We start from the raw sequence: 7,534 nt of genomic DNA on the forward strand, positions 1-7,534 counted from the left end.
TTAAAGGAGCCGCGCATTTGACAGTTACTTTTCCGCCTCGAGCTCCCTCTCCTCGCTCGCCCTCTTTCTCGCTCCTCTCTCTCTCTTTCTCTCTCGCCCCCCTAGCGGGCAGCTCCGACGCCCGCTCCGACGCCTTCTGTGGCTGCTCCTGCTATTACTGCTGCCGCCGCCGCCGCCGCCTCCATCACCTCCGGGGCCATGCTGGAGGAGGATGATGTGGAGGTCGCCGTGCATGTCCTGAGAGAGCTGGAGGCCCTGGGGCCCAGCGCCACAGAGGGCCAGGGCCAGGACCGGGACCCAGACCGGGACCCGGGTTGGGACACAAACAGAGACAGAGGCAGAGACAGAGACAGAGAACGCAGGCGCAGCCAGCAGTCCTGCTCTTGGCGGTCCCGTTCCCGGACCCCCGAGAGGAAGAAAGGGAGGTCCCGACACCGTCCCGGGAGCAGGAGCCAGAGCCCCCCCAAGGACCCAAAGGACCTCCTTCCAGCCCTCCTCCTGGTTCCCCCCCCGGAGTCGCGATTCACATTCTGCGGGTTCTCACCCCCCTCTCCATCCCCACCCTCAGCAGCCTCCTCCCGCTCTCCGAGGGGCCCCGCCCCCCATCTGTCTCCCAGGCGGAGCAGCCAGGCAGGGGGGCGGTCCAGGAGCTCTTATCTACCGTCGCCACTTGGAAGATTTGGTGTATGTGTGCATGTGTGTGCGTGTGTGTGTATTTTGGAGGGGGGGTCCACTTTCTCTTCAATAGGGCTTTAAGGGGCGGGGAAGGGATGGAGGAAGAGAAAGATTGGGTCACAACGAGCCAGCGGGATTTTCATTCTCCTAGGGATACACACACAACAGGGACGCTTACTCTTTGAGCGAGGAGCCAGGCTTACCCTACCTGCTTTGAAATCTTTCTCCCCTTCCTGGCCAACATTTCAGGGCACAGGTGCCTTTCGTCTCTTCCTTCCCCACCTCACCCCCTCCCCCTAGCACGGGTTCTGCCTACAGGCCCAACTGCCTTCCAGTCTCTGGCGGAAAAGACTGACCTCAAGGCTGAGGCTTCTGAGCGACTCTTGTCAAGGTTCTGAGTTGCCTGTTTGCACAGCGCTGCTCTCCGAACTGAAAACAAAACTCCAAAAGTCTGTCAGATGCACATTCGGGCGCGTGCGCAGGTTTGGGTTTAGAAAAGTAGGAGCTTTCAAGGGCCAGCCTTCACCTTGCTTGAGAGTACAGGAGGGCTGGCCAGGGGTGTGGCATTCGAAAGAGACCGAGCGGGCCGCTCTGCAAAGCTGCACCGGTGGGGCTGCGTGCGCTTCCCTCGAGCCGGCCGGTGCAACTTTTCAGTTCGCGGCTTCCAAAGAGAAAGAGCTTGGGTGAAAGCAAAGGAACTGATGTTCGGGAGACCGTCCTCAGCAGTAACTTCTGCGGTGGGGCCGGTCTCAAGAAGCCCCTGGACGCTGGCTAGCTAGCCTAGCTTCCCGCTCAGCCTTCAGTTGCAGAGCGAGCCTGAGCGCGCCCGGGACGGTGGACCGCGGCGCCGCTCTTCCTCTGACCGGAGCGCCAGCGCGTCGCGCCATTCTCGGCAGACCGGAGCGGGTGGCTGCTGCCACCCTTGGAGCCTGTGAGCCCGGCTGCGGTGCGCCAGGCGCGGATTCAGGCTCGAACAGCGGGACCTCGGGGCAGGGTCAAGAGTGCGGCAAGGGTACCTAAAGGGAATCCAAAGTTAGAGCCAGGAAGGGAAAGAAAGATCCCGGGGACGTGAATCGCTTCCTCACCTCTCACCCCTGGCCCCAGCTTTGTGGTGCTAGCTTTGATGCTGTCAGCGGCCGAAGGCTTTCGAGGGCAGCCAAATCAACGCTCAGAGGGAGCATTTTGGGGCCTCCAAGCATCTTAATGGGGACAGCAGAATGGATCGGGCCTGAAAATTCATCAGGACTAACGAGGAGCCCTTCTCTTTGGGGAGTGGCTGAGCTGTTTATAAATCACCACTTTGAGCACCTGCCCGGGCAAGGCGTCTTGGCTGAGAATTTCCACGTGTCCTGTGTTTATGATCGTGTGTGGGGGAGGGAAAAATGGTTAGGGGAGGGGCAAGCCCACGGACAGCCAGCGGGACGGGCCTGCACCCCCCACGCGCGCACCCGCGCTGCGAGACTGAGACACACTCACCGTGGCGCTGTGTCCCAGTGCGAGCGCCCAGCTGCTCTAGCCGCGCGCCTGGGGGCTGCTACGAATTCAGTTAACTTTGCTTGGCCAGGAAAAAAATTTAAAAGTCCGAGGCTCAGAGCTCGCAGCCGCAGCGGCTGGTGCCCTCGTCCGCTGGATAGAGAGCAGAGGGGATTAGAAGCGGAGGAGGCAATGTCCTCCGGGCTTCAGCCCTGAATATTCTCCTCCTGTTGAGGACACAGGCAGCTTGCCAGCTGCGTCCCTCCTGGCCCGCGGTGATTTTCTTTTTCCGTCCTCCCGGGAGCTCAGAGCTCCTCCGGTGGGAAGAATCCAGCTGTGGAAAAGGGCTGCCCCGGGGTACTAAGCAACTCGCTCCCAACTCTGCGCGCCTTTCGGGACAGGTGTCTGTTTTTCCTCTAGATTTAGAGAAGACTCTCTACAGCCTGTACGCTGATACCCTTGAACAGGAGTGAAGTTTTGAGATACATTTCCGAGGGAACTCAGGATGCCTGGCTTTGAGTAATTTACAAGTCCCTCCTCCCGGCCCTCCCCCCATCCTCGCACCCCTCCCCCATCTACCCTTCCTTGCAAAGGGAGCCGGTGTGTGGGTGGTGGTGGTGGGGAGGCAGAAATGCACGTATACATCAAAACTTCCTGTCCGCGATGGGACTGAGCTGGCGATTAAAACTCGGAGATCCTTCCCACTTTGACGTGCCAGGTCTCCACTCCACCCCTCAGCCCCGCCTCATTTCGCCGGCGGTAGAAAGAGTCCATCGGTTCCCAACTGGATGAGTCTGAATATGCCCAATAAATGCCCAGTAGCGTACAAAGCGATGCCCTACCCACCGGCCTCAGTCTCGGCATACCCTCCACCCCCACCCCTGAAGCAAGACCAATCTTGGGGCAGGCAGGGCTGGGTACCGCCTCCCCCGCCCCGCCCGCAGCCACCTCCGCGTCTGCGCCAATCGCAGGGGGCCCGGGTGGCGCGAACGCTGGGTCCTGAGCAGCCTCAGCTTCCGGGTCTGCCTCTCAGCTGGGGCCTCACTAGGGCTCCAGGAACCTAGGCTCTCGGAGGTGGTTTGCTGCAGACTCCGGCCTCTCCACAACCGCCACCAGCTCTCCCCAGGTCGCGGGCGCCATTCTTCGGGCCGGCCCTGCGAGGGCAGAGTCCGCCTGTTAGTCCGCTTTTCTCTGCCCGCAGAAAAGCACGTTGAAGTTGTCTAGGGTAGATTCCTCCAGGTTTTGATTTAGCTCATTCTTTTTCACTGTTCAAAGCAGCTGTTCAAATATAGAATCTGCATACGTTGACGCTGAGAGGATTTCAAACAACCTTAAAATGCTTTGAACTGACAAGGTGTCTTGCTATCTCTCTCGTTCCAGCACAGCTCCTGGAGTTCACTCCATAGGACAATGGCTGAACCTGCAGTTCTTGCGGGCCTCTCTCGCACTGACACGTCCCTGGGTCCCTTCCTCTGGGGGGCTGTAGGCACCCTGTGAGGAAATCTGGTATTGGTGCTAGCATGGGTTCTTCTATAGCTGGAGGAAGGACTCCACTCAGTCACAGTCCTGTGCTGAACTGGTATAAAGTGGTGCTAGTCCCTCCTGTCCAGGTTCGAAGCTCAGAAAGGGAAAAAACCCAGCGGAATCAACAACACGGAAAAGACACCCACAGACACTCATATTCACCCCTCCAGCTCTAAAGGTCTTTGAGATACTGAACCTGGCAGGTTCTTGGCAGCAACCACCATTTTGACCCAAGTGCCTCCGAATCACTTGAGTAACAATTATGGCTTCAGTCCACCCACTGTAACTTTAACTTGTTAACTTGTTTATCCAGCAAACACACTGGTATCATATGTAAAATATAGTTTATGTATATTTATATACCCGGAGTTGACAGAAAAATAATCACCTAACCTTAACCTGGAAACAAAAGTATTAAAGCAGGAGTGAGTTGGCATTCGTTTGGTAGATCTTTATTTTTTCTTTTTTATGTAGTCTTGGGATAATAGAAATAAGAGAATGACAGAAAACAAAGAATTTTCCTGGGAGATGGCCATCTGAAGAGTGCAAGTAACAACTGGTTTAAATGAGTAAAATTGCCCATTGATTTTTAAAATCTATCCATTGTGAGAAAGGATTTTTAGTCCCCTCCTCCTCCTCTTCCTCCTCCTCCTTCTCTTTTACCTTACACCTCCTTTTCAGCCTTGTTCCAGTCATTCATTCTTATTATGCTTTTTGTTCTCCTGCTAGCCCCAGCAGCTGTTTGATTTGGTGGAGACCCACTGGCATCTGAATGGTACGTCTTTGCTAAGGGTCTACAGAATGTCAAAACTGAGGCTCCGACTTCAGAGCAACTGCTTTAAACAGCCAATCCACACAAAGAGGCAGCTGGCTGCTTTAATGAAAACTGCCTTAAAGCTAGAAGAACTGTAGCCCTGGGGAATGAGTTTATAAGGAGGAGAGAAAATGCATTTCCAAGTTGCCAGTTCTTGGGAAAGACACAATAAAAATTTACTTAAAATATAAAAGGCAGAATTAATTTTAATTATGTAGCAATACATCATCTCCTGAATAAAACAATTCTCTCATTTAGATTTATATGTTACTATCTGAACTTACATTTTGCAAGTTCCTAAATATGCATCTGGCCCCATCTCAAAAAATATTTTGAAAGAGTAAATTTTCTGAAAGTTGAAATCCCTTACTTCATGTATATGATTGGCAATTCTTTGTCCGTGTTTCACACCCAGATAATTCTATTTTAACTACTATGTAAACTAGTGAAATATACCATTCTAAATTCAGTAGTGTTTGAAATCAAATTATTTGGATTCATGGATATTAAGCGTTTTCCTTCTTTTCTTCAAGCTATGGATCCCATCATTAAAAATGATCTGCTCTTTGTAGTCCAAAAGTGAATATTTTATAGACAGGCAGGTCTTCAAAACTTCTAATACTGCATCACGCAGGCAGTCTAGCTGTTTCAGGGATTACTTTGAGTAATTTATCAAAGGAAGCTTGCTAAATTTTGAGTGGTGAATGGGAGGCCTTAGGCAGGAGATAGCATAAAAGACTCATTCCAGTAATGTCTTAAGATAAATTTACTTAGAAAAGTTAGTACAGCTTGTTTATATTGAAATCTCAGGAACAGAACAGGAGGTGATTTGTGGCCCCTAGGTCATCTTCCTGAAATTTCAGTTTCAAAGGGCTAACACTTCAGTGACTTCCTAACAATGGAATGTGAAGGTGTTTTTCTTCTCCTAACCTTAAAGCAGGTGGATAGTGGCCACCAGGAGTGGATGACAACTCTTTGATGGATTAGTGATTTCAGCAGAAACCTTCTTAGCTCTAAAACATTGGAAATGTACTGAGATGGAGCCCTTGCAGCATCTCCTTTCTTCTTTCATCATCCGGAGCAGACTGAGAAGCTGAAAGCAAGGGTAGCAGGACACACGTGTGTACAGGTTGGGAAGTGGGGTTGGAAAGGGGGAATAGGCTTAGTTGTTTCAATGAAGCTATTTTCAAGGGTGAGGGGGGAACAGGCTCATTGAAGTTTGACTTCAGTTTTCTTTATTCAAGATACATAGAACACAAATACAATTATCTTCTAAAGTGTATGAGTACACTTTAGTGTGTCTCTGTGTGTGTGTGTGTGTGTGTGTGTGTGTGTGTGTGTGTGTGTGAAGGGGATGCGGACAGCGTTTGTTTGTTTGTTTGTTTGTTTTTAGAGCAGTAAACCACGGTGGTGGTAACCATGGGCCAACACTTCACATTAGGTCTCTGAGTTTCAGATGTGTCATTCTAAGCACATCTGCACATAATAAAGTTAAGAATGATGATATTTTTTAAAGACAGGTTACCAGAAAGTGGGTCCTGGGAATGAAAAGACTGGAACGCTGGAAAAAGATGCAGAAAGAGAAGCCTCAGACATATTGAAGCAGTGAGATCCCCTTGCTTCGCTTGTCTTTTCTTAGAGTTTTCGATGATAATCTAGGGCAGCCGGGTTCCAGCATTAAATGCAAAATAAGAAAACAGGACACGGCAGAGTCACAGGCCTGATCATATTAACGCCCTAGGTCAAAGAGAGAGAATAATGAATAGGCGCCGAGCTCAGTTCGTGGAAGGGAACTTAATTAACCTTGAGAGAGTGAAAGAAAGTCAGAGATCACGCCTAGGACCTCAGTCTAGGGTGCTTATTTACGTCTGGGGGGGGTGCGCCCGAAGCTGGGTGGGAGGTAAAGTCTGCTTTATGCATTATTCTAATATATTTTTCTAACTCCGATAAAAGCTTGAGTTTGTGCTCCTCAGGGCTCTCCAACCACCCCCAATTCCGAGGAGATCTCAGCTGTCAGAGCCCTAGAGGTCGTGGGGAGATCCAGTGTCCCGGCTCCGTCTGCACGCGGGATTAGCTAGAGTAGGAAGAAGGGTCTGCGGGGTCCCAAAGTCCCCGCGGACCTCTAGTGAGGCTGCCAGAGAGAAGATTAGAAAGGGGTGTGTGGGGGTGGGGTGAGGGTGTTGCGGGGGGGCTTGGCCGCGGAGCTCCCTGGCAGGTCCTGGCTGCTATCCGGGGAAGGAAGACTAGGGCTAGAAGCAAAGGCCGGGCCATTGTCCAGGGAGGGCGCATTTTTGTCCGGACGCTGCTGGTTGCTATAGAGAGGAGGGAAATCCAAACAGAAGGGCTCAGTTCGCTTCCCCTGGGCCTGGGAGCCGCGCTCCTTTCTCGAAGCCAAAATAAAAGTGCCGCTGGGGGCCTGGCACTCCTACCCCGAGAGCTGCCTACAGGCTCCAGAAGAGGGGCCCAGAGGACCCCAGCAAGGAGCAAGGGGAGGGGGGGAGTGTCTCACTTGGCAGGGAACAGCTAGGCTGGTCACTGCTGCTGTTAGCCGCGTACTCTGTCCACAGCTGTCATGCCCCCCCCCCCGTTTTGTTTAAGAAAAATCCTACAACTTTCTCAAACTCCGAAGACTATCGTGATTGAAATCCCTCCTCCACTGGAGTTGAAGGCAGGGATTCCGCGTTGAAAGCGCCCTCTGAGGAGAGGGGATCGGCGTGCAGCACCAACGGGTGTACAGGGAAGGAACGACAGTACCACGGCAGAATGCCATATATTGGAAGTTCAGATACCATTAAAAGGAAAACTGTATTCGAAAGTAATATAGATGCAAATTTATCACAATCAAGAGATTCTTGTTTTGCAGGTTTAAAAAAAATGTCTTGCTATTCAACTTTGAAAACTGTGTGAAGGGGAGGTTACAAGGACAGCTTTCAGGGTTTATAATTTCCCCAACAGTGTATTTTATTTTACTAAGGAGGGGGGATAACAATATTTAGTTCATTGTTAACTATTGGATTCATAAATTTTGAGCTGGTAATTTTAAAAAGG

At 51.5% G+C, this 7,534-nt stretch overlaps 1 long non-coding RNA gene across 2 annotated transcripts; it reads left to right on the forward strand.

The window, feature by feature from the left end:
• Window positions 1–1,909: 1,909 nt before the first annotated feature.
• Window positions 1,910–6,621, forward strand: LOC117286024. 2 transcript variants are annotated; one of them, XR_004517169.1, is made up of 4 exons: window positions 1,910–2,667; window positions 3,529–4,447; window positions 5,424–5,605; window positions 6,007–6,621. It is a non-coding gene; the product is annotated as an uncharacterized LOC117286024 (long non-coding RNA). The 2 variants fall into 2 exon arrangements; XR_004517168.1 differs by having other exon boundaries at window positions 1,910–4,447.
• The last annotated feature ends 913 nt before the right edge of the window (window positions 6,622–7,534 follow it).

The sequence above is a fragment of the Fukomys damarensis genome, unplaced genomic scaffold (genome assembly GCF_012274545.1).
Source record: "Fukomys damarensis isolate Sample0158 unplaced genomic scaffold, DMR_v1.0_HiC HiC_scaffold_14, whole genome shotgun sequence".
In the NCBI taxonomy this organism is placed as follows: domain Eukaryota; kingdom Metazoa; phylum Chordata; class Mammalia; order Rodentia; family Bathyergidae; genus Fukomys; species Fukomys damarensis.